The sequence below is a fragment of the Passer domesticus genome, chromosome 14 (assembly GCF_036417665.1).
Source record: "Passer domesticus isolate bPasDom1 chromosome 14, bPasDom1.hap1, whole genome shotgun sequence".
Classification (NCBI taxonomy): domain Eukaryota; kingdom Metazoa; phylum Chordata; class Aves; order Passeriformes; family Passeridae; genus Passer; species Passer domesticus.
This window is the reverse complement of record NC_087487.1, coordinates 8,358,068-8,383,348: the sequence shown is the minus strand read 5'-3', so window position 1 is coordinate 8,383,348 and position 25,281 is coordinate 8,358,068. Positions and strand designations below refer to the sequence as shown.

General features: G+C 46.3%; 1 protein-coding gene across 4 annotated transcripts in view; it reads right to left on the bottom strand.

Annotated features, from left to right (window-relative positions):
- Positions 1-10,152: 10,152 nt before the first annotated feature.
- WDR72 (WD repeat domain 72) overlaps positions 10,153-25,281 on the bottom strand; it is a 337,194-nt gene continuing 322,065 nt past the window's right edge. For 2 of the 4 annotated variants that reach the window (XM_064388823.1, XM_064388828.1), the window contains exons 25-26: positions 11,043-11,173; positions 10,155-10,552 (exon numbers count right to left, since the gene is read on the bottom strand). The gene's annotated coding sequence lies outside the window, so the exon portion shown is untranslated. Of the gene's footprint in view, positions 10,553-11,042; positions 11,174-25,281 lie in introns of all 4 variants that reach the window. The other 2 variants (XM_064388824.1, XM_064388826.1) reach the window with 2 other exon arrangements.

Genomic DNA, 25,281 nt, shown 5'->3' with positions numbered 1-25,281 from the left:
CAGAACAAATTGATGAATTGAGTTTCCACTATGCTAATTTGGACTTTATAAATATTTAACTATCAAGCCTAGCAGCCAGCCAGAGAGGGCTCCTCTCTTCTTTACATGCCACTTAATCTAAAGTAAATGTTTGCCCCAGAAGTGGCTAGGGCAATCTGAGCATCTCATTCCCTGCTCCTTCCTCCCTCAGGGGAGCCCTGAGGGTACAAAAGGGGGTCTTGTCACATTTGACTCCTTTTGCAGAGTCTCCCTGATAGCCTTCCTCCTTGTTTTGGGTGTGTTAAGAAGCTCGGCTGAGGCAGAGATCGAGCTCTGGCTTCTGCCTAGGATGATTCTGACACGGTGTCCCAAATCAGAGGTCTCTGGCCACATCACCTGACACCGGGCTGCTCTGCCTGGAGCAGATTTCACATGTATTCAGAGATGGAGAGATTCCTGACTTCGAACCAAGACAATGAAGAACGAGTTTTCATTCTCTTTCAGTGAAAACAAATTCCTGCGTCTCATGAAAACCCATAATATTTATAATTTCAGCGGGATTATACCTAGCAAGTGAACCCCTCTATGTCCTTCATTTCAAGGACAGATTGTATACCCCTCATGACATCAGCATTTGGTATATTTGGTAGATTTTAATGTTTGATATACTTACTCTTTGCTGCTGAAGGGTAGCAATTTTCTCTTTCAACATGGTAACACATCACAAGTGTTTGTTAATGTTTGTTGTTTTTCTGAGGGCTTGAGCATCTCTTTGAAACTCTTGTCTGTAACAGTCTTACAAGTTATTCACCTTAGAGGCTGTAGAAGCAAAAGAAAATGTCACCTAGAGCAGTGCAGGGATTTGTGGGGCTGCAAACAGCTCATCTGGGGCTTGGTCTGGCATTTTTAAGGCATTTGTGTGGCAGCAGCTCACTCCCGTGATGCCGTAGGTCTTGGGAAGGTGCCTTTCTGTTCCTGAGCTCTGTTAATTTGTTAGTGAGAAGCTCAGGATATCTGTTACTTGTGCTGGCTCAGTCTCTCACCAGCTGGCAAAAAGTGAAGTTCTGCTTTGACGAAGAGTGCCCTGGTGCTTTGGCAGCTCCCTGGGGCAGACACGATGTACCCCTGCACACTGTGAGCTCACACCCCTCCTGACAGCCCCTGACCAGGCACAGAGCATGGCATAAGACAGAGGCTGTGCCAGAAGTGTCAAGAAAACATGAGAACAACATGGCTGTTATTACTTGAGCATGCACAGGAACAGGACATCAGTCCCTACATTAAAATACACGCAAGAACAGGAGATGATACCTCGCCTGCAATAATCCTGCAAATTTGTGGGGCTTCCCTCACAGCCTCGTCCCTCAGCTACTTAGAAATGCAGGGAGTGTTGGTGCATTTTTGTGCTCTCTCATTCTCCCTCGCCTAGGACAAGCTGGCAGCAGACTGGTGAGGTCTGGAGAAGGGAAGTGCAGCCCATTCGGGTGTAAAAGCAGGGTGGGTGCTGCACTGGGGATGTGAAACACCAGTTTGCTGTAGGGTCAGATATTTGATTACCAGCAAAAGTTGATCCCAGTCATGACAGATCTTACATTTGCTGTCATAAAATCTATCATTATTTAATAGGCATGGAAATCAAATTCTTCTGTGGACTATGAAGCAAGAATCTTTTAAAAATGTCTGTTTACCACAACAGACAACATATTGATCATTAGTTTTGAGACCTCACAGACGATTCAGAGACATGTGTGAACACAAGCTGGCAGCTTGCTTTGCTCTATTCACTGCCCAAAATCAAACCCCACCAACTGCCACACACTCAGCTTTCCAATCAGGTAGATTTTAATTTCTTTACATTAAAGACTACTGTTTTTTTAAAGACAAATAACAATAAAATTATACAGCACCAGCCTGCCTTCTGGTGAGGCTGCTGTTTGCAGTGATACTGACAGGTATACACAGTGAGGAGACACTCCTGTCTTTTGCCACAGAAGAAAAACTGCCTTCTCTGAATGCAGCTGACCTGGTATTTACCACTGTGAACAGCCTCATCCATTTTGGCAGCACAAAGGGGCTGATCTCCTCCTGACTTGAGTCAATATAATTTTTTTCCCTGGTATTAGGGGCAGTGGAATGGGTGGAAGGTGGACCAGGTTGCTTTATTCTTTGCACAGTCTATAAGTACTGTTTCCATCCTTCAGCCTGCCCGTTTCTGCCTTGGGATCCCTGGATGAGACTTGTGAGATGAAAAGGAAAAGTTGCAAGGCTGGTGAGGAGCATGTAGGACTCGAGTGGGTTACAGCACCTGTCAGAACCTGCTCTCCTCCAGCCAGTGACAAAGCTCCTCCAGCCTGTCCCTCCTCTGTGCCCTGGCAAGGCAGTTCCAGTCGTGGCAAAGGGCTCTCCTGGATAAGGATCATTAACAGCAAATCACTGACGTGTGATTTGTACCAGATTTCCTGATAGAGACAGTAAGTCACCTCACGTGGATTACTGTGGAGTGTTTGTAGATGCTTTCCCATCTCCATGAGCTGCCATGGCCCCGTGGTCCCCAGAGTGAGCCCCAGTGGCTCCTCTGTGACACCAGCACTGAGCAGAGGAGGGGGAGCCAGCTCTATCTCCCTCTAGCTTTAGAACTAGCACAGGCTTTAATCTGTGCATATTTTAAGGTGTGGGGATCCCATAAATCCTTTCACATCTGGGATCGCTTGTAATGGCCAGTGTCAGGAGTTTACAGAGGAGCTTTCCTAAGATCTAGTGCCCAGAATCAATAGCAGCTGCAATTCCAGGCAGGGGGATAGGCTGAATCCCGATTTGATTCTCAGGTGTTTTCAATTGTATTTCCAGCAAAAAAATACTGTTGTTAAGTGATTCTGCTGGTCTGGTCGTGCCTTTTGAAGTTGCCTTTATTTCTTTGAGCTCAGATTCCTTGAGATCCTCTAGGTGCTCCATCCCCAAACCCGCATGTATCTAATAAACCTGACAGCTTCCCAGCAGATGTCTCTATCTTCTTCATTTTCTTCTTTATCAAGGGGACAGACTTCACTGGAGAGTGCATCTTAGAAAGTGAGGCCAGTGCAGGCTCTTTAGAGAGCTCCCAGAGGCCCAAGTCATCTACTCCAGCCATGGAAGAGCGAGGGGACCTTGTGTGGCAAGGCAGGGTTTGACACACCCTGCAGCTCACAATTTTTCATTCTCCACTTCTCCCTTGCCCTGGCATCCGACAGCATCAGCTCCCATCTGCCTGCAAGGATGCAGGCTGCTCTGGGGGGAGCTTTTTGAGATTTCAGCCATGCCACCTCCCTCTGGGGAACACCATCATTAACAGCATCACCATTCCTGTTTGTGCAGAGCACTGCCTGGGAGCACCAGGAAGATGGAGCCTGGAGAAAAGGGCTCTGTTGCACAGCCTGCCTTTGCCCTTGGGCACAGCGTGCTGGCCAGGACTGCTGGCTGGACTCTGCCCTCCCCATGAGGTGCTTCTGGCTCTGTGCTAAATCACAGGCAAGTTGGGGCCGGCCTTGCCTTGGCTGTCCCTGTTTGCTCTGAACTGCCTACATCTGAATTCCTTGTGGGTGGAAGAAAGGAACATGGAGGTGATGGGCAGCATCTGTAATAGGAAATTGCTGTCTGCAGATGTGTGTGTGAAGGAAAGCCTGTGTCAGAAAATGGTATCAAGGGATAAATTCCACAAGTGAGTGAATCCATCTGAGTGTAAGACACAGGTTGTGCATTTTCCTCAAGAAGGAGCTGAACAGCTCCAAGGATATCAATCCATTTTATGAATGACATGGTTTCCCTAGCATTGCCTATGCTTACTCAGTAGGAGAGAAGACAATAGGCAAACAAACAGCTGTTTTACCCTTCTTGGACCAGGTTTTGAATGCCTTCTCCCTTTGCATTTAGGTGGAGCTATGCTGGCAGTTTTGCTTGAGTAAGGAGTTTGATTACATTCCTCTTTTGAAGGAGCAGTGTGATAGTGTCCAAGCTGAAACACCTCCTGAAAAACACACCATTCTCTCCAGGCTGGCTCTGCAGGTGTGTGGTGTGCAGTGGCAGATGCTCCTGTTCTTCTAAAAGAAGGCTTTGCCTGTTGATTACAATGGAAAGCAGCAGAAATTTCTTCTGCCTTTGCTTTGCACAAATGGAAATCTGATTGCTCCTTCTAATCTTCCCCAGTACACCTGGTGTGTGAGGGACCAGTGACAACCTGGCCCTGATAAAGACTTCAAGAGTGCACCTATTATCTACACCCCAGAAAAACTCCGATCATGTGGGAATAGTTAAAAGTAAGAAAATACATAACAGATCATCCGTCTTTCAGCTGCACTCAGCTGGGAGGTGGGAGCAGATTGCCACAGCAGATCCCCCCAGAGCCTGCAGAGGCTGGCTGGCAGAGCTGCAGCTGGACAGAGCACAGCTTGTGCCCTCCCTGTTCATCTGCCAGCCTGGCTGCCAGCTCCGGGGTGCCCAAAGCACTGGAGCTGCTTCTGCCAAGCCCACTCTGAGGAGACACTGAGCCCCCAGGCTGGGTTTGGTTCCCTGTCCTGGAGGTGCATGCAGAGATGTGACCTTTTCTTGATGCAGCCCTGGCACTGCGCTGAGGCCAGTGCCTGCTGGCAGGGGCAGGGAGCAGGCTGGTGCCAGGGGTGAGGGCTCTTGGGCACTGCAGGCAGTGCCAGCCCTGCCTGGCACCCAGGCCTGCTGCTGCAGAGAGCATCACGCTGGGGAAGCAGCTGGATGCTGAGCAGTGCAAGCCCTCATCTGTGCTCTGCTCTCTGGGTATCTGCTCGTACACGGTGCCCTTGTGGGCAGGGTGTAACCCCTGGCCTCCAGTGCAGATGGTTGCATGAAAACAATTAATCTTTTGGAGAGCAGTGAATGGAAACATTAGTGCCTCGACCCCTAACACAGGTGAGCATCACTGCCCAGCGTGAAGGTTTGTGTGCACAGAGAGCTTTTGCTGACTGCAAGCTTTTTCAGGCTTGTGGGTCTGTAAGAAAAGGCAGAGACAGATGGAGAAATGGATACAGAGATGCAGAGAAGCATTGCATTCTCCTGGACAAGCACTGGGAAAAGCCAGTGCATCCTGATGGGTGCAGGCTGCCCAGGGGGCTGGGAGAGCTGGGCAGCAAACACCCCTTGCTCTGATTCCTGCTGTGGAAAAGGAAGCGTGGCATGGCTGTTTGCTCCTGGCAGATAACCTGGAAGCCATCTAACGAATACCCCAGCTTCACCTATTATCCCAGGAGGAATCAACCATCTGCAGCTCTGCTAGCTGTGCTGGACAGGAAGGGATAGTTCATTAGCAATTTATACGTTCGGTTTGTCTCCTAAAATGGATCTTTCCAGCAGCAGGGATGTGTCATTTCCCTGTTGAGATGCTCCTGCTTTCACAGCGCTGGCTCCCAAGCCAATCACTCAGCATGAGTGAGGTACCAGTGTATGTAAATGACGTACACAAGCTGCAGGAGCAGGGTCACGTAACTGTTTTGTTAGGTTCTGCCCTGCCAGCCCTATTTCATGGATCCTGCCAGGATATTAACATGTTTGCATATGTAAATGTGTTAAAGAGAGCATCAGCTGAGGGATTACATTAAACCCAGTCGTCCTTCCAAGCTGATTTAATCTGACAGCACCTCCATTAAAAAAATAAAAAGCATCAGTTTTCCTTTTGTGACTTGATGTACAGTAATTAGCTTGTTAGAGCAGGAAACACCTCCTTTCATAATTGATTTTGCACCCCTTTTACTTGGATATCTCTGACAAGCTGTTTCTTGCTCCCCAAGGACACCATCAGTACTTCCCATGTGTTTGGAATTTCATGAATGTGAATAATGAATATGATTTATCCCTCCCACACTCCCATGCACAGATAATATATGTAGCCAATTTGTGAACTGGACCTCGCATCAGAAAGATTGGTGTCAAAGTATTAATAGCGTAGTGACCAAACGTGCACAGGAATCAGGGCCCAGCTAAGCAGAGATTTTCAGGGCATTAGTGACATGGGAACAGGTTGCACCACGTGTTTGTCACTGGGGAGGGAAGAAAGAATGAAGATTTTCTGAATGGTCCTGTGCATCTAAGTTAGCATGCCAAATTGGTTGCTTATTACAGCTGGCACAGTGCCTTAGTGGGCTAATGTGTTAATAATGTGTAATGTTTCTCTTAGGCAATGGCACCACTCTTCATTAGCACATCTCAAGCCCTGTCACTGTTGCTTAGCTCAACATTTTGTTTCTGATGTTCCAGCGAGGGTATTTGAAATCAGGGTTTCAGATCTGCTAATACATGTCACACACTCTTTAAAAATGGATTTTAAAAGGGCCTCAATAATTTTATGGCTACTAATAACATTTGTAGCTATGTGAGCTAAGCTAATGATAAGAGTAATCAAATTTCATGTTTCACGGCATAAAATGAGCAACTGTAGGGGTCAGGAAGGTATTCACTCCCTGCCCTCCTCCCCTGGGAACCACTGTCTTTTCCGGTTGGTTCAGTAGATGAGCAGTGTTTGGGATGAAATAGCTCAGGGCTGCAGGGAAGTCCAGGTCTTGCACTGCACAGAGCAAGGATCTTTGTAAGAACCAGAGTTCTGGTTTCAATGGAGCAAAACATTTGGACAATACTTTTGTTTCACACTGATTACCTCTCACTCAACCTCCAATACATGGGGTTGAGTCTCCACATTTTTGTGCCTGTTCACTCAAGTCCCCTGAACTTGGCCATTTGAGCCTTGTGTTTCTGAGAGGCCCCAGCACAGCCACGTAATTCACATCTTAATTTTTCAATCAATAAAGGTGCTCTCTTAGGCTTCCCTCAAATTTCTGCCTTCACTCGCTGTATTAGCAAGTTTGCTTTCAGCATTTCTTTAACCCTGGGAGTAACTGAGAGGCATCCAAGGGCTCCTGGAGCCACCAGCAAACACCTTCCTTGGCAGCTGCCCCACAGCAGTGCCCTCCCCTCGCCCACAGCTGGCTGCAGTGTGCCCAGGCGCTGCCAGGCAGGGCTGGAGCAGCAGCCTGGCATCTGGCAGGGCTACAGACTGTTTAACTGCTGCCTGGCTTTGATAAAGACCTCCCCTCCCTTCGCCAAACAGTGCCAAGAGCACTTTCTAGCACCCATACTTTCAGAGTGATGTCTTTTCCAAAGCCTTTTAGTGCATTGCACCAGTGATGAGCCTAAGGACTCACTTAACACAACGTGTTATAAACCAGATTGGAGATGTGCTGAATAAAATAACCCAGCAGAGACAGCCAAAAAGCTCTCTGTATTTTTTTTTTTGAACAGGAAAGCAGCTTTTATTTTTTTAAAAAGCTATTTTCCAGAAAACCTTGGCATCAGGCATTTTTTGAGGCTCAGAGTAGGTTGCCATGAGGAAGGGGCTTCCTGGTACATCAGGGAACATAACAGAAAAGGCTGAAGTTAAAGACCCTTTAATTGAGGCCTTCAGAATGGTAAGTATAACACTGCATCGCTCTGTTTAGGGGATTTTGAGTATCTCTACCATCAAGGCTAGATTTGTCTGTAGGATTAATCACTTTTTGATCCAGAGGGTTTAAGACAGACAGCTTACTAGGAATGTGCTGCATGGCTCTCCCAGGCTGGCAATTAGCTTTGTTTCTTTATATTATCTTGTTTATTATACCGTTCTCCAACTCTTTTTCTTTTTTTTTTCCCTGACCAACAAGTTAATATACAAATTAATTTAAAATTAATTTTTAATCCATTTTTAATCCATCTTTAACTGTGCAGAGGGTTTTAATAAAGTTTCTGTGTTAAATACAGAAAATAAAAAATTCCTGCTGCTGAGCAGAGAGCTGGTTGTATATAGAGGATACTGTAAAAAATCTTGGAAAAACTCAACGACATAATTTTGCTCTATTTTAGGGCTTTATCTCCAGACTTGCTGAGGTTCTCCTGCTTGCTGGAAGACCCTCAAGAATCTGAATTGTACCCATTACATTTGACCTGAATGCAAACAGGTGTTTTTTTTGGACATTGTTTGTACCTCACATGAAAGAAAAAATATGTCAAGGTGTGTGGGCACCCACTCAGGTTCTTTCAGAGGCTCAGAAATTATCTCCTGCCCTTGACAGTCTCTTTTTCCCTCAATATCAGTGCCCTGAATGGCAGAGGGAGCACATGGCCCTGTGTCCCATCACACAGACTCTTCTCCCATCGTCCTAGTCCTTCACAGGCTAGCACAGAAGATGGATGATGTCTTTATTTCCTTATCATGTGTGCTGTATGAATGGGAGTGGACAAGCAGGAAACAGTCCTTGAGCTCTAGACCAAAAATACCCCTCAATGCTGTGTTTGGGAGGCATCCATGTGAAGTTCTCCCATGGGATTGCACATGCATGGGGCTTGTGAGCTGCCAGCAAATAACACAACACTTGGCAAAGCTCCCCCAGACCTGGCAGCTTTCTTTGGAGCTGGAAAGAACCCAAACATACTTGAATGCTACCTAAGGGCTTAGAGTTTTCCTGTTTCCAGAAGTGGCTTGGCCCTGAATCTGTCGGGTGGCCTTGCTTAATCAAGTTCACTGCTCTGCATCCATTTCCCACCTGGCTACCCACGGGAGTGATGCTGGCCACTTTTATCCAGCATTTTGCTGTACCCTGAGGACAAGCACGATCTCAGGACTGAATATTGCTGTGTAGAACAGCACACAGCTGATGTAAGTACAGAGTCCCAAGCCAAAGCTTACTGACATACATGGGACTGCAGTGAATTGACTTTGGTCAGTTTTGGATCAGATGCTCGAAGCTGTAAAATTTCTTTGACCTTGTAACATCCCCAGTGTGAAGTTACCAGCACGGTCAGAACTAGATGCAGCACATACTGTGCTTTTCTGTCACAAACAGTTTGTCTTCCTTTTTCTTGGCTCTTCTTTTAATAAATGTAACTCCTTCTCCTATGGCTCAGGCATTGTGTTGAGCCACGCCGACAAATGTTCTCAGGTTTTTAAAATATTCGGTATTAAAGAGATCAGGCCAGATGTGTTCTGCTGCCTTCATCACTCTAGGTTGTGTACTCTGTGTTGAAATGATTATTGTCATCACCCAGTGAAAGGCAGCTGATGAAAGACTCTCTCCCCCTCTGATGAGCTATCTATCCACCCCTGCCTGGTGCAGAGTGCACGGGTTTTGTTTTTGAATGATATATTGCTGTGTCAAAGTGCCTTATGTGCTGCTTAAACTTGTGCGGGTGAATGATAGAGAGTGTGCATTAAACACTCTCCCTGCAATGGCAGCTGTATTTTCTCATCTCCATCTTTGGGAGCACCAAAGCCCATCCCTGCTGGGAGCCCAGCAGGCATTCTGGAGCAGCCTGGGTGTGCCTGTGCCCACACTGGGCACTTCTATAGAAATAATGTTGGATACCATTTACAGTCTTTCTAGAAGACACAACTGTGCTTTTTGCCCACCCAATTCTGTTGGTAAAGGAAACTGTTCTACATCACACATTATAAAATGTTTTGTGTTTTGGTGCATTTCCCATAAATTCTTTCCTGTTCTCAAGTAGTATAGCTTTTGTTTTCCCTCTTGTCCCCCTTTTACTCCACTTTATTCCTTTTTTCCCCCCAATTTTTGCAAGGTGAGCAATAATTACTAAGAAGAGATAGAAAAAGGAAATTCATTTTGGGTCTACTGACAGACTCCCAAATAATCTTCCAAAGAATTGTTTGATAAACAAAACACATTAAACCAACATTTTTCCTTGAAAAAGGTTTTGATTGGAAAACTCAAAGCCTTCCACACTTCCCCAGTCCTTCAGTACATCTGGTAAATTCCAGCATCCCTGACCAGAGCCCATAACATGAATAAGACCTTTCCAAACAACTGAGAAAAATTAAAAAACCCAAGAGACAGATATTTTCCTCGTGTAGTGACACAATCGAATACTTAACCAAAAATAATGTAATGAAAAGCCTAGGTCAGAAAATGGAGCGCTGCAGCCTGGAAAAATAGTTTTCTGACCTTCTGGATTTCCTCTATTAGAGGACTACTGTGCAGTGAGCAAACCCTATTTCTTACAACAAAGAAATTTAGCAATCTGGAGGCTGTGTCACCTTGCTGGCAGAAACACTGAGCAGCAATAGTGCTGAAAGTCAACACTAATAGCTGACACCAAATTAAACTGCCAGGGTTTGTGTGATGTAGCTCTGTCACCCTTTGACACATTTGATGTGAATTCAGAGGCTTCTGCTGTAAACTCATCAGCAGAGCTCATGACGCATCATCTTTACATATCTGTCCATCCACATTTGTCAGCAAACCGTGAGCCTCAAATGACTCCAGCCATTGGGATATAGATTGCTTTACCTTCACATATAGTAAATAGAGTGTTTTAACACTTGTGATACCCTCAGCTCCAGCTTTTAACTGACTAACTCTTGTTAGCTGCACTTCAGCCCTTCTGCGTGCTCCTGAACACGGTGATTGATGAGGGCTGGTGATGGCAGTGGGGTGGCCCATCCCTCCTTCCCTCGTGCCTCAAATCATCTCCAGTTTGCCCATGCAGAAGAGCAGCAGGCACACTCCTAAGTGTCTTCATGAAGTGCCTGATTGAAAGGCCACAGCCAATTAGGTTGAGCTGAAATGGACACTTGCAGGATGGCTTTGCCTCTCAGTTCCCTGCGTGGTGCCTGCAGAGAGCAGGCACTGCAGAAGTGCTGCTAGCCCTCACATCACCCAGCAGACCCAGGCACTGTGTCAGCCTGGGAACCATGCAGGGTGGCTGTGCCCCCACTCCTGAGCTTTGGAGCAGGAATGGCCCCAGCAAGTGCCAGGGCTCAGATCCTGGTGCAGCAAACTGCTCACAAATGCAAGTCAGGCTGCTCAGGCAGCTGTGGACTGCTGACAAATAAATAATCTCCCTGTAAAATTACATGGCACTTCAAAACACAAGCGACCCCCCACACCTGTCTCCCTGGGCAATCCAAAAGGGATTTCTAATATTTGGTTTTCTCTAAACCAGTTGGTGTTTTTGCAGTTTCAGATTGATGCCTTTTGGTTAAGAGCTCCTAATTTTCCTGTTAATTTTGGACTTACCCAGGTAATGAAAGCAGGTCCCCTCAGATGACAACAAATTCTGCTGGGTTGGATGTGAGTGCTGGACTTGATGTGATGCTCTGAGCAATGCTGAAGAGACTCCCCAGGTTTGTGCCAGGCTGGTGTCTCCCCTATGGACCAGAAAGGAAAAAAGGGTCTGCAGTTTCTGTTTATGATCTTCGTGGAATTTAACATATTTTCTACATGCAATAACATTTCATTCTACTGACTGGCTTTGCTATCAGTGTAAATTACCATGGACAGAAAGCTGTATTTAGGCTCACAGGAGGAACAAACAGAACAAGAACAATGAATCAGATTCTAATTTTTATAAGTCCATTTTAACATATGGCTTAAAAGACTACCTTTATAAGGTAGTACGCATTAAATCACACTTATTTGTGTGAGCTATAACAGAATGGGAACAGAAACATGATGTCCTACAAGAAAAAACACTCTATTTTCACCCTGTGTCTCCAAATCTCCTGCTTGCATAATGACTAGCATAAAAACATTGTACAGTGTCCCATGTTCCAATAACATTTTGCACCACTAGAACTTTTTTCAGAAATGGTGATAAGAAGATTACATTTGTTCTTAAATATTATAAACTCCCTAATTTAGTAAAAAAGTAGGGAAAAAAGTATAAGCTTTAAAAATATTTCTCATCAACTTCCACTGATGCTTTGTGACCTGCTCCATTTGGAAACTGCTGTGGAGTTCCACTTGGCTTGTGTGATGGAAGCAGCTTGAGTTCTCAGACTGAGCACCTGGGATTTATTTAATTTGACACCTTGAACATCATACTCTTGCCCTCTGGAAATGTCTCCTTGCCAGGATTTGTTCCAAGCTCTGCAAGAACTGAGTGCAGCACTGAAGCAGAATTTGGAACACCCTTTCTTTCTCTCCCTGGTGAGGAGTGGCTCCTGTCCTCGGTGCCTCAGGAGCATGTGGGTGGCCAGCAGGGACCCAGACTGGCCAAAGTGATGCAGCTGAGAGGCACAACCTGCACAAGCCTTGGGGCATCTGGGGCTCCTCCAGGCACAGGGGGATTGTAATGGAAACACTGACAGCTCTTAATAGTTATGACATCTAGGCATGCCTGTAATTACTGCACAGAGGCTTCTGGCATGCAAACAATATTAGGCTACATCTTGTGCCTGACTTGTTTTATCTCTGTGGCAAAGCTCCTGAGGACAGGACAGCATTGCTTCTCCTCACGTTTTTGAAGCACTGGTTGTGCTCTCAGCAGCTTACAGGTACTTACTAACAGCAGTGGCAATTGGACTCATTCAATGCTTATTTCAGTTGCCAGATTTCCTGTTAATAGGCTGTAGAGTCCAGATACACAGTGCAAGGTGCTCAGTGGACAACAACCCTCTCTGCAGTGTCCTAGAGAAGAGAAACCTTAAACCTGCACCTACAGAAACTATTTATAAATGCACCTGACTTTAGCTTTTGTGTCATGTCATCACTGGGACCAGGGCTCTGTCCTTTCTTGCACCTTCCTGGCTGGCAGCAGGGAAATATAATTCTCTGCAAAGGGACTTGTCCCAACTCCTGTATTTGGCACTTTCTAAAGCAATGAACAATACAAGCCTTATGAGTATATTTTATGGCACTCTTGGCCAGGTAAAGGTTTAAATCAGATGAGTTAAAATGGGTCATGAGATGTAAAGCAGCCATCTCTGACATTACCTGGACTGTGGCCAGGGCACCACAGCATTCCTGCAAGTGCACTGCTGGTGGGAGCAGTGTCTCCCTGGAGATAACACTCCATGGCAGGCAAATCCAGCAGCTGAGCAGCAGCCCCTGCCTGCCCCACACCTCACCTCCAAACGCTGGAACCACCAGTGCAGGAAAGGCTGCAGCTGGAGTGCAGCAGGCACTGGGGAGCAGGGACGAGATGAGGCCCACAGATGTGTTCCCCACTCAGAATTCAGTCTCAGGGTGCCAAATTCATCCTGCATCTCCTTGCCCTTGGTGCAGGCTCCAACACAGGCTGCAGCAGCCCCGTGTCCCACACCCACCCCAGAGGTCACTGCATTGACAGTGGGGCCCCATCAGGAGCCAGTGGGCTGTGTGCCTGGCAGATGGAGGGTTTCACAGCCCCATCAGAGAAATATTTCAACTAATTTAAATAAGTTCTCTGCATAATTAGATATCGCAGCACCCTCTTCTGGCTTCCTGCACTCCCTGGGCTGTGCCTGTCTCTCCTCTTTGAGACCATTTGACCCACATGGGGTTCCTGCTCATGGTTTTGCAGTTGCATCCATCCCAACCCTCTCCCAGTTTCTATAACCTCATGGCTTTCTAGGAGAAAGACTCCTCAAGCTCATGTTTGTTTCCCACACAGAGTCCCTTCACAATTAACCTTTTTGTGCAACCTTTTAAAAGCAGAATCTCTTTTATTTTTTTCATTGACTGGTGATCATGGAAAAGCCCTGAGTTAGCACCTCTGGTGCAGCTCTGACTGTGCTGCTGTGCAGAGGGTTACCCTGGAACCAGAGAGGGATCCTGGGTGAGGACAGGCACTGTCCCAGCCCTGGTGGCCTCAGGGACAGCAGAGTGGGGAGGGTCCCCACCACCCCCAGCGCTGCTGCTAAGGCACTCAGGGGCCTTCACACAGGTTTTGGGGGTGCTGCCTCCTCTCTGATGTCCTCGTTGTGAACCCAGAAACAAGCAGTTATAATTCATGATGTGGGTGTGCAAAATTCCCTCTAAGAGCTAATTAACTGTGAGGACTCATATTTCTGGTTAAGGGTCCACAAATGTCATGATACCATTATAAAATAAACTCTTGAAAAATAATTCACTTTTAAAATAAAACATTGCTTTCCTTTTACCCAGCAGGTTAAAGTGCTTGGTTCCACGGTATCAGCTTTAAATTTTTCATGTCAGGGTAAAAAGTAATTTTTTAATTATAATTTTAATGCAACTGACCATATTTCGTAATGATACATTTTGAACCCAACTTGTAAAGATGTCAAAAGAAAATATGTCTATTCCATAGAACAGACATAGAAATATCTGAATCATAAGAACACAGTTGAAATAAAATAGTGCTTTTAAAAGTGCCAATTATTTATTTTAACTGTGATATTACAGCTGTCATTAGCACCGTGGGAAATATTTTCTGTATTAATAGGGAAGTTTCAAATTAATCAGTTTCAAAACTCACAGAATTTACAGGAACACAAGGTACCAGGTTATGACTCCTCTGAAGCAGGTCTGGTGGCAAAATTCAGCCTTAAATCCACTTTAACAAGTTCCCTTCCCTTTCTCCCTTCAGGTGACAAAGCCATCCTCCTGCCCTGCCCACCCAACATCCTTCACCTCATTCCCTCGGGGCTCTGGGCAGGTCCAACACTGCAGGGGAAAGGGGAATGGTCTTTGCTTTGCAGGATGAAGAGAGGAACCACCAGCACATCCCACAAGCAGGGAACTGGGAGGCACAGCAGGGAGTGCCACCAGCCCCAGGCAGTGCCACCAGCCCCAGGGAGGGCCACCAGCCCCAGGCAGTGCCACCAGCCTCAGAGAGTGCCACCAGCCCCAGGGAGTGCCACCAGCCCCAGGGAGATGCCACTAGCCCCAGAGAGTGCCACCAGCCCCAGGCAGTGCCACCAGCCCCAGAGAGTGCCACCAGCCCCAGGGAGATGCCACTAGCCCCAGAGAGTGCCACCAGCCCCAGGGAGATGCCACCAGCCCCAGGGAGTGCCACCAGCCCCAGGGAGATGCCACCAGCCCCAGGGAGTGCCACCAGCCCCAGAGAGGTGCCACCAGCCCCAGGCAGTGCCACCAGCCCCAGGCAGTGCCACCAGCCCCAGGGCAGCAGTGGCACTGCCTGAGGGCCCCGCTGGCACTGCAGAGCAGCTCTCTGCCCCTGAGCTGCTGCTGTGGGTCTGTGTGCTCTGAGCCCAAGCAGGTCACAAGCCGGGTTCATGGGCTGCCACTGCCAGTGCCAGGTGTGGGCAGGAACACTCTGCAGGCTCAGCTGGGACTCTGGAGCTTTCCAAACGCCCTGAGGTGGCTGGCTGCTCTGCAGGGCTGTCCCTGCTGATATGCCTCTCACAATCCTGGGCTGTGGTTGGGGTGTCTACCTGGAGCTGGAAACACTTGGCCAATGTCACCTGTACTATACTCTGTGGATTTTTTAGGCTGCAGCTTTGTTTTGTCTGCCTTGGCCTTACTTTCATCAGTGAGCCGTGTTTCTCCTCACTCTCTCCTTGCAAAAGCAGCAAAATTGTTGATCTTAGTTTCCTGACTCCATCTATGGGCATTTGGAATCACCCTAAATCACAGCATACTCACAGATCAGTGATGCCAGCACCATCCTGAAGCAAGAGGAGACTGCAGTGAGTGTACCAAGGGGACACCCATGCAGCACCCAAGAAAAAGGTGTTCCTACCAGGGGGATGCTCTGAGGCTGTGAATGCAAACACAGCTTCATCACTCTTCTGAGCAGAGAGTTAGTGGGAAAAAATGCTCAGATGCTCAGCTGTCAGACAGGAAAATGAGGGCTTCTTGGAGAGCAAAAGAGGAAAGGACTGGGATAGATATGACGAAGTAAAACATTATCAGTAGCTTCTTCAGCTATGAGATAAAAAAGCGGATTGCAGAAGATATTACAGATTTAGACCTTCCTTTGTTATTTATACCCTCAAACTTGGACCTCCTTCAACCCTAAGCTAAATCAGAAGTCTCTGGTCCTTTGTATTTCCTTAATATTTTTGTGCCCAGCTCACCAAGGCTCTTTATAACCTCTCTTTGAAGCACGACTCAGAGGTAGTGCTTACCCATCCCTTAATGCTGGTGTTCAGTTAGCCCAAATCACTCCTCAGCCCCTTTTGGTGGCTGCTTTTTGGCATCTCTTGCTGTTAACTCAGGATAGCTTATACACCCAAAAGGTCTAATTGTGGTGCTCTGCTCAGCTGTCTCCCTCAATGGGTTTGGTGCAGGCATCTTTAGGTTTTTCTGCCTCAGATGTTCCCCTGCATCTTTACATCACTCTCTGTGGGATGTGTGAGCCCAGGAGCCAGTGCTGGAGGAGCACAGCTGACAGAGACAGCAGCAAAGCAGCAACAGCCTCCAGAAGCATCACAGTTTCTGCTTTCCAGACAAACATCTCTTTCCCCATTTATGATGGTCCAAAGGTCAAAGATAGCTGCTCCACCACTTCCATGGCTCTGCTGAAGTTTTATGTCATGGCATTGCTGTCAAGTTCAATGTTAGCATTTTATATAATGAAATAGCAGTTGTTACAGCTCTGCAACCTGCATGAATTCACACTGAAAAGATTGAAAATTTCAGGTGAGTTTTCCCAAACTCCTCAGACCTTTACCAATGGTCTTACATTGGATTAAAAGCAGAAGTAAGCAGTATTTACTTGGGAAACTGAGCACCAGACATACCTGGAGAATTCTTTCTGAACCTAATATCAATGTATTTGAGAGGAAACCATCAGAATATTTACCCTTTTGTACAGCTTCATCGACCTTTTCTTACAACCTCTTGTTAGCTTTTCCCTTTACAGGTTTTTGGTATAGATCCTTGGGTTATAAGTCTGCAGTTCTCTGACATGTTATTGCTTTGTAGAAAGGAAGGTCTCTTTGTTTTACACTTTTAAAATACAAAACCTCAAAATTATTTCCTCTTCTGTAGTATTTCTACATAAGCGTGGTCTCATTGACAAAGCTCTCACTGACTTTGATGGTTACAAAAACAATGTTTGAATTTGAAGAGAAAACATTATTGTGCTTAAAGGTGACAATCTGATGTTCCCAGTACCTTAAAACCTGATAGAGCCAGTGGTTTACCTAACAGCCAAGCATATGTCCCTTATGGTAATGAGCTCTAACTGGAGGCCCCTCTGAAACACCTGAGGACAATTTCTAGCATTTTCAAAACCAACTGAGAACTGATAGGTTGCTTCACAGTTTTTTTTTTTTTGCATAGTTCAATTTATAATTGCTGTGAGCAATCCCAGAGGATCCCACTCCTCAGTCTGGTGGGGCAAGCTGCACCTTAAGTCCTAGTTACATTTGCAATCTTAACATTTTAATCCATTCCCCTTCTGGCAAGTGGAAAGTGAGCTAAGCCTAAAGGCACAAGGTGTAGCTGTGATGCGGAAGCAGAGCTGATGAGTGGAAGATGCAGAGCCCCAGAGCTACCTTTGGTCCCTCAGAATTCACTTGCATGCCCACAGCAGTGCTGGGGGTCACCGGTTCACCGCTGCGGCACCAAACCCGCTGCAGAGCTGTGCCTGAGCCCGTCCCTGGGGTGTCAAAGTAGCTTATGCTGCACTAGGAAGAGAGGAAGAAAAATGCCTCCGTGACTAGTAAGTCTAAAATCTGTATTATTGTCAAAGAAACAATAGCAGCATCAGCTGCTGCTGCTGCCCAGGAGCAGAGCAGTGTCATTAGAGGCACAGGGCAGGGCACCTCGGGGGCAGGCAGTGCTGCTGCCTCCTCAGCCCTGCGAGGCACTGGCACAGCAGCTGAGCTCGTGGAGCAGGGGCATGGGAGAAATCTGCCAGTGGGAAATGCTTTTCCTGCTCCAGAGGATGCCATGAACTAACTCATAACTGACCAATCTGGAAAACACAGCGGGCTGTGGTGCTCCTCTGGTTCTTATTTAGCTGGCAATTTGCCTCATGTTTTTCAGAGGACTGTTAGTGACCATATTTTCAAGTGGCCCTGCACTGCTGATTGCTACTCCCATGCTTCAGACCTGTTTGAAATGTCCTTATTTGAATTATGACTCGCAACATCTGTATTTAAAACCATATACTTCACCTTCGCTTTCCACAATCAATATTGTTAACAGGGATAAAGATATGGAGGGATGACAGAAAATATTTGCTCATTTCTCCCTGCACAGTCCTCCCCAGCCCTCCATGAGCACTTCCCTGGTCTTGCTCACTCTGCACCGAGGGGTGCAGCTCGCTCTGGGCTCTGGCAGCACTGGGGTGTGCTGTGGCAGTGCTCCAAGCAGCTGGGAGAGCAGCTTCCAGGGCACCAGGATCCTCCTGTTCCTGCCTGTGGGGCCTCAGAGCTCCCTCTGCACCTCAAGGGGTCTCTCCAGACAGGACCAGTGATGCTCCTGCACACCTGGGTGCCAGTGGACGTGGCCGCAGGGGCTGAGGGGGGCAGGGGCTGCTCCCTGGGCTGATGCTCAGTGTCACCCTCTGTGTCAGGTGCCAGGGGACTGCTCTGCCTGCTGCATATCTGTCAGCACTGCCCTGCAGAACTACATTGTCTAAAGATCATCCAAGTCCTTTCCAGATATTCCAGTAAGGCTTTTAAGACCAGACTTATCTGATGTAAACTGATGCAGCTCCATCAAGTCAATGGAGTGATGTTGTATTATAGCTAAAGCCTTCATTTGTTGGTTTTTATAATTGAATATACAACTCTTCCAATTTCAGGTAACAGACACCTTCATTTCCACATTGGCAAGGGGTTGATTTATTCCAATAAATATTGACCTGCTGTGATGAAGCATTCTTATTATCAGGATGTATTGGTATAGCACAGATATATCGATAGATTTTCAGCTCAATGTTGTATAAGCATTTTACAATGACATATTTTGAACTTACACTGACATGTTTCTGAAAATATTTGTGGTGGTGAGGAAGCTGTGAGCTCAGTCACTTATCTCTGACATGGCAAGGGCTGGGAGAATGACCAAAGATTCACTAGAGTTTTGAGCTCTTATCAGTTGTTTTGCATGTACAAACCCAAGCACAGGTCAGGAGTCTGTTTGCAGTGGGGACCCACTTGCAAAATCTGTTCCATAAATCATCCTTTGTTCTATCCATCAATAAAAAAAGAATTAATGAAGCCCAAAATTTTCACTCTGATTTGTAGAGAAAGGTTGGTTAATTCACTTTTCAGAAATTTCCACGCTGGTGTTTTGCTCCTGCCAGGGGCTGGGTGGTGCAGTTGGGCACCCACACCTCTGCCCACGAGCAGCCTGGTCATTCAGTCCCAGGGCAGGGAGGTGGGAGAGGTTCCTGCCCCTGGCATCTGTGAAACAGAGCCCGAGAAGCTGCAGTGCAAAAGCTCTCTGAGATGACAAGCAAAATGGTGAGTAGAGTAAAATATGGGCCCTAAATGGTTTTAAACATTCTTTCCCTGAGAGCAAGATACCTTTCTTTTCCTTTAAGTGACAATGAAGCTGCCAGGGCCCTCTCTGAGGGCTGCTGGCCTGGGCAGGGTGGAACTCCTGCTCTGCCCCACTCTGCAAGTGCACACTGAGCACTGGGGCAGGAACAGCCTCTTGTAATCCCCGTAATGGGTGAATTTTAGCTGCTCATTGGTGAGAGGCAATTCCCGAATCCCAGAAGAACCAGTATCATTTGAGCTGTCAGCAGCTGGCAGGAGGGATGGATTGTGCTCTGGCTGTCAGGCAGCACTGCAAACCTGGCAGGACCTCCCCCCGTGATGGCACGTGGGATCCCCAAACTTTTCTGAACTTGTTTGCTTTATCTTGATTAATAAGCTCAAGTATTCATAAAGCTGAGGCCTGCCATTAAGGAGGTGATAAGCCATAATTTGTAATAAAAGAGCTACCTTTTCCAATTGTCTTCAGCTGAAGCTGAGTCCCCTGTAATGATTTATTGCCTTACTGCCAGGCTCTTGATAAGTGGACACCAAATGGCTCCTCATTACTCAAAAGCTCCTATGCATTCTTGTACCAAAGTCCCTTCCAAGCTCCACTTAGTCCACTTTCTTTCCAAACAAAATGAACCAAGGCCCTTCTCTCAGTAGCCTATAAACTATTTTAGCATAAAAAAATATCATAAATGAGAAAGGAGAAAATCTTGTTTGCTAAAGGGCTGCTGGATGAACTGCCTCTTGCCCTTTTGATAGCATCTTTGAAATGGAAATGGCCAGCTGCCTGACCTTCTGTTCAATGACCCTTTTTGTACAAAGTCAAATTGCAGTGGCTTCACAGCAGCAATTCACCTATGGACATAAACTAGATTTCAGGGGGGTATGGAAGAGGAGGCTTCTAGCTGCAGTTTCTTTAGAATATTTCTTCCATGTTAGTATTTCCTACATACACATCAAGAATCAAGCTTATAAAATGAATTACTGCTCATCAAAGGTATTTAGACTTATACTTCAGTAGCTTACATCTCTCTACTTTTTTATATTATGGATGTAACAAGCTATCTTTAAAAATCATTAATCAAAAAGATTTAGTATGTGAACAGTGCTACATGCAATTTTGAAAAAAATTCTATAATCAGTTATTGGATTGTGGCATTAATTATTTAACTCATTTTATTAGAACTCAAGGAAAAATATCATTCTAAGCAGAATGAAAGATCAGCAAAACCAAAAGAACAGGAAAAAATAGCATATTTTTAAATATGTTGAGACTTAGGTGCCCAAATTTAGAAACTGGCTGGCTGTGTGAGGTGTCCAAGCACTGTGAGAAGCACATTTGCTGTCCAATTTATGCTCTCACAGCTTTGCTTATCCTGTGATACAATTGCTTTTTAGGAGCGCTCATTCGTTGTTAAATGTATTTGCCAAATTCAAACCCGTTCTTCCAGCTGGGGCAAATCACTCCTGCTCTATTATTCCAGCTGAGGAGTTGTCCAGGGAGGTTTTGCAGATATCCACAGAGGCATCAGGCTCAGGGTGCTGGTTGGCAGGACCAGGAGCAGCTGGAAATCCAGTCTGTGCCTCACCCACAGCCACGCACCCTCTATCCTCCAGCCCCATGTCTGCCTCTCTGCCAAACACCCTCCAGCCGAGGGGAAAAGGAGTGGGATGTGTTTGTTTTTACAAGCAGTACATTTAGCAGTATTTCAGCTTCATCTAAAATTATGCCTGGATCATGTAAGCATAAGAAATCACTCATAGCTGTCAAAAAAATTAGACCCTTAAGGTAGCTAGTACATTTTCTGATTAAAGAGCAGCCCTGATTGTTGGTTTACAGCTAACAGCTGGTATGTTAAAGCTAAAATCTGAGTGTCAATTAATTCTGTATCAGATCAGCTGAGAAAGACAACTGTGCACAAGCATATGGTCATTGCAGGAATAAGGCTGCTGAAAGCTGAGGGTGTTTGATGGTTTCAGCCTGTCGCTCCTCGCTTATGATACTGTAAATGAGGCTAAAACAGTTTAATTCGTGTAACTGGCAGTCAGGCGGAGTGTTTAATTGAGGGAGAGGGGAGGGCTGGCAGCACTGCCAGGTTCTCCTGCGGTTGCTTGATGCACAGTGGATTGTGCCCAGTGGCAAGTTGCCCAGTCCCGTAGCACGCACAAAAACAGTTCATAATTACACCATAATTCAATCTGAAGTCTTGTTTCCAATAAGTTCCTCATGAAATTAGTGTTCTACCCAGCCCCAGCCCAGACAGCCCCAGCCCTGCCACCCTTGGATGTGGCACGGGAGGAGCCCTGCAGGCTGAATGAGTACTGTCACTCTTGGTGAGGCTGTGCTGGTGGCCAGGGCTCCTCTTGGCCACCAGCTGGGACCCTGATGCACTGCCACTGTGCCCTGTCCTCCTGCTCTTTGGCAATGGGCAGACATGGCTTTCCTACTTGGGACACACTAATGGCTTGGAAATTTTCTACTTGATTGGTTACAATGCAACCTCAAAGGAGAAGGAAACAACACTCAAAATGAATAAATGGAATACAGCATGAGAGATGACCCTCCTTCTGTTCCTGCTGGCACAGGTCAAGCCAGGAGAAGTTTTATGACATACTCTTGGGCCCCCAGGTTCAAAAAAGCATCTGTGCATTTGCCTAAGTTTTAAACATGTACTTGTGTCCATTCCTACACAACAGTGCTCTCAAATCATGTGGCAGCTCTGTCAAATCATAAAGAATGAATTTTTATAATATTTTGTAGAAACTGTCAAAGGTTTGATCTAAAAAAAGAAGTTTAGGTGAAATTCAGGTTCCTGATTTTAGAAATACTACCTGGCTGTATTTTAAAGTTAAAGGCTGTATTAAAGTTTCAAGTGGACACAGGTTCATGGTGCCAGAAGATCCTCCAGCATGACCAGGCTCAGTAGGCTGGCACCTCCTGAGGTTCAAGAAGGGGATGATCTTCCATCTGCTCTGCTTTTGTTCATATCCCCCAGCCTTGCCTGTGCTGTCTGGTCTCTCTTTTCACACAGCTGGGGGAGAGGTGCTGCCATTCCCTTGTGTTTTTTTTTTTTTTTTTTTTTTTTTTTTTTTTTTTTTTTGTTTTTTTTTTTGTTTTTTTCCCAGTGAAGCCCTGTGGTTAAGGCAGAGGGAGACCTGGGTTTCTCCTCTTCTGCCTGAGAGGTTTGTGTACAGGGAGCTGTGGCTACTGAACTGTACTCTTCTACGGGAAAAGCTGGTGAGGGGACCAGGAGGGAAATTGCTCTTCACCCCTCCTGTTGAGAAATGCAATTTGGAAAGGTCCCTGGAGGCAGTGAGAGCAGCCACGAGCCTGACCATTTCACTGAGAGAGTAAGGCACTCACCTAGCAGGCAGGATGGGCCCCGCTGGCCCAGCACTTCATTCAAGGGCTGATGTAATTAAAAAAGACACAAGCAAATAGTCATCTCCTGTTATCTTCTGTATAAAAGCATCTGAAATACTACTGACAGAGAAGGAACTGTCTTTTCAAGTCCCATCCGTGGAGGTCTCTAAAATGGCCAAGAAGTATTTCACAGATGTTTAGAGGAAAATAAAATTCCCTCTTTGAGCTGAGAACAAGGATGAAACACTTAGACCGAAGGTTAGTGTCCTCCCATATATATAAACCTCCCGGGTCACTGGCTGTTAAGATAGAAAAGATTCCTCCATACTGAAGCACCACAAAGCTGTAGGACTGCTGCATTTACAGGAGAAATAGCGAAGTGTTCCTGAACAGAGTCGAAGCACAGACTCAGAGACATGGGGAGAGCAGAGCATGAACCCAGGCTTGGGGGTGTGTACATGGCATGGCCAGGCAGGAAGGTTTTTAGAGTTTTTAGAAACTTTTCCAGAAAGATAGATAGATAGATAGATAGATAGATAGATAGATAGATAGATAGATTTTTCCCTTCCTGTTTGGACTTTGTCCCTATAGCCCCTGCATGTGAGCAGCTCCAAGGAAAGCCCACCTTTATGACCAACACAGATGTGGGGAGCCCCTGGAGGGACACTCCCCCCTCAAGCTGTCCCCATGATCCAGCATCCAAGGACAGGCTTGCCAGGAGTTACCAACCATTCCCCCCATAGCTACAAACCAAAATGCTTATGCTTTCTTTTCACCCATACTGTCCCAGTGAAGATGAAACTACAATAACCACAGCAGTGTGTTGTTTGAAATGAAAATGGCAGCACATTTTCTTCAGGAAAGTCTTTTATCATCTGCCTTTTCACCAGTGGCACCGTGACAGTGAGAACCAGTTAATGCAATCCTCACAAATCAGCACTAACCCCACAGATGCTGGGAACCTTTGACAGAAGAACTCCATACCGTGGAGGAAGTTACCTAATTCCTAAAGGTCTTTACAGGTTCGGCACTCCCTGTTGTTTCTGCACAGTAGCAGAGCAGGATTAGGGGCATGACACAGACACCACTGCAGACACAAGTGCTGTGCTAATTCCCCTCTGAAAATTATCTGTTGGCTCTGCTTAAAATCCAGGGCTCCAGGGTTAGGCAACAAACACTGTTGTACTCAGATTAAACATCTTTGTTTCCCAAAATAAAATAAATGATGGAATACAAGATTAATTAAATTATTTTACTTGAAACAACAAGTTGAATCCTGCAGTGCAGCTTTACCAGACTAATGAGCACAACAGCGAGGCTGAGCAGAACGCTAGCTAGGAGAAAGGAAAAAGTGGTTCAAAAACCAGTGTGACAACATGCAAATAAAACACCTCCCAGGCTTTATGCTTTGCCCTTACAATCACTGCATTTGCTTTGAAGGATTCTGAAAAGCACAATTGCTTATGTACCCTTATTTTCCCCCAAATATCAGACTGTTTATTTTTTGGCAGAAGTAGCACGCAGACCACAGCATATGGATTAAAGATGCTGCATCCATATCTGCTTGTTGCTATTATTCTTGGCTTGTGAATATTTTAAAGCACATGCCAACTCTTTGCCTCTGAAAATCAATGCAAGTTTGGCCATTGACTTTACAGAGCTGGATCAGAACTGGAGGTCTGTGCCCCCCACCCCCTTTTTAAATAAGTGGGAATTTTATAGGATAATGGTCCTGGAGCATATTGATTGGCCTCAGCCAGGCTGCACATCGCCCTCGCTGGAAACTGTAAAACCTGTAATGGGCTGAACACAATGGGGATGTGACTGACATGTGCCGAGGGCATTTGGGGCTCAGGGCTGCACTCTGCTCAGGGTGCTGCGGGGTGGGAGGTGTCACAAGAGACACCCAGCAGCCTGGCAGGACACCACAGCATGGAGCACAAACATCCATAACCCTGCATCTGCTCCCTGGGGGTGGTGACCTCAGTGTGACGGCCTCTCGTGCTGCTCTGCAAGGACAGCACACCAGGCTGGGTGTCCCTGCCCATGCTGAGGGGACAGTGCCCGTGCTGGGGGGACAGACAGGGTGCTGCACAAAACAGGGTTCAGCAAAATGGTGATGTGGGAAACCAGCAACAGCATTTTGTCTTACTCCCTCCTTCATGTATCAGCAGCGTTGAATAAGGTAAGTACAGAGAGACCTGTGGGGTTTTGCAGAGGTGATGTGAGCCCTACAGAAGTGCTGATGAATATATCAGCCCTGTGCCAACCTTGTCACCTCCCTTAATCAGCCCCTGCCTCATCTGGTGGCTGGCTATCTCTATTTGTTGCTCTGTGCAAAGGACATTCAAATCAGAACAACATTCAAATTAGAACTACTGTCCCGGAAAAAAATCTTTCCAATATAACAGCTGATGATGTGAGCCCACATCAGTGGTAGCATTATTGACTGGTGAGGGTTTTGGATCAGGCCCTCCCCTGTGGTCATTTCCAGAGACAATTATTCTGCTAGCTCCTGCTTTGCCTTCTGTGACGTGGTGCCATTGCTCTGGGGCTGGCCAGGCTCCTGTGCTCTCCTGGAAGCCATTTCCCTTCACTGAACTTTGATTGTGAGGAATGGGTTATTGTCCAGGGTTTGAAAAGCAGACTCTGCAGAACCCTGGCTGGATCAAGACACCTACCCTTTTCACACTCAAAATCAAAACAAAACACTGTTTTCTCCCAATGCTGCATGTGATTGCAAAACAATCTACACATT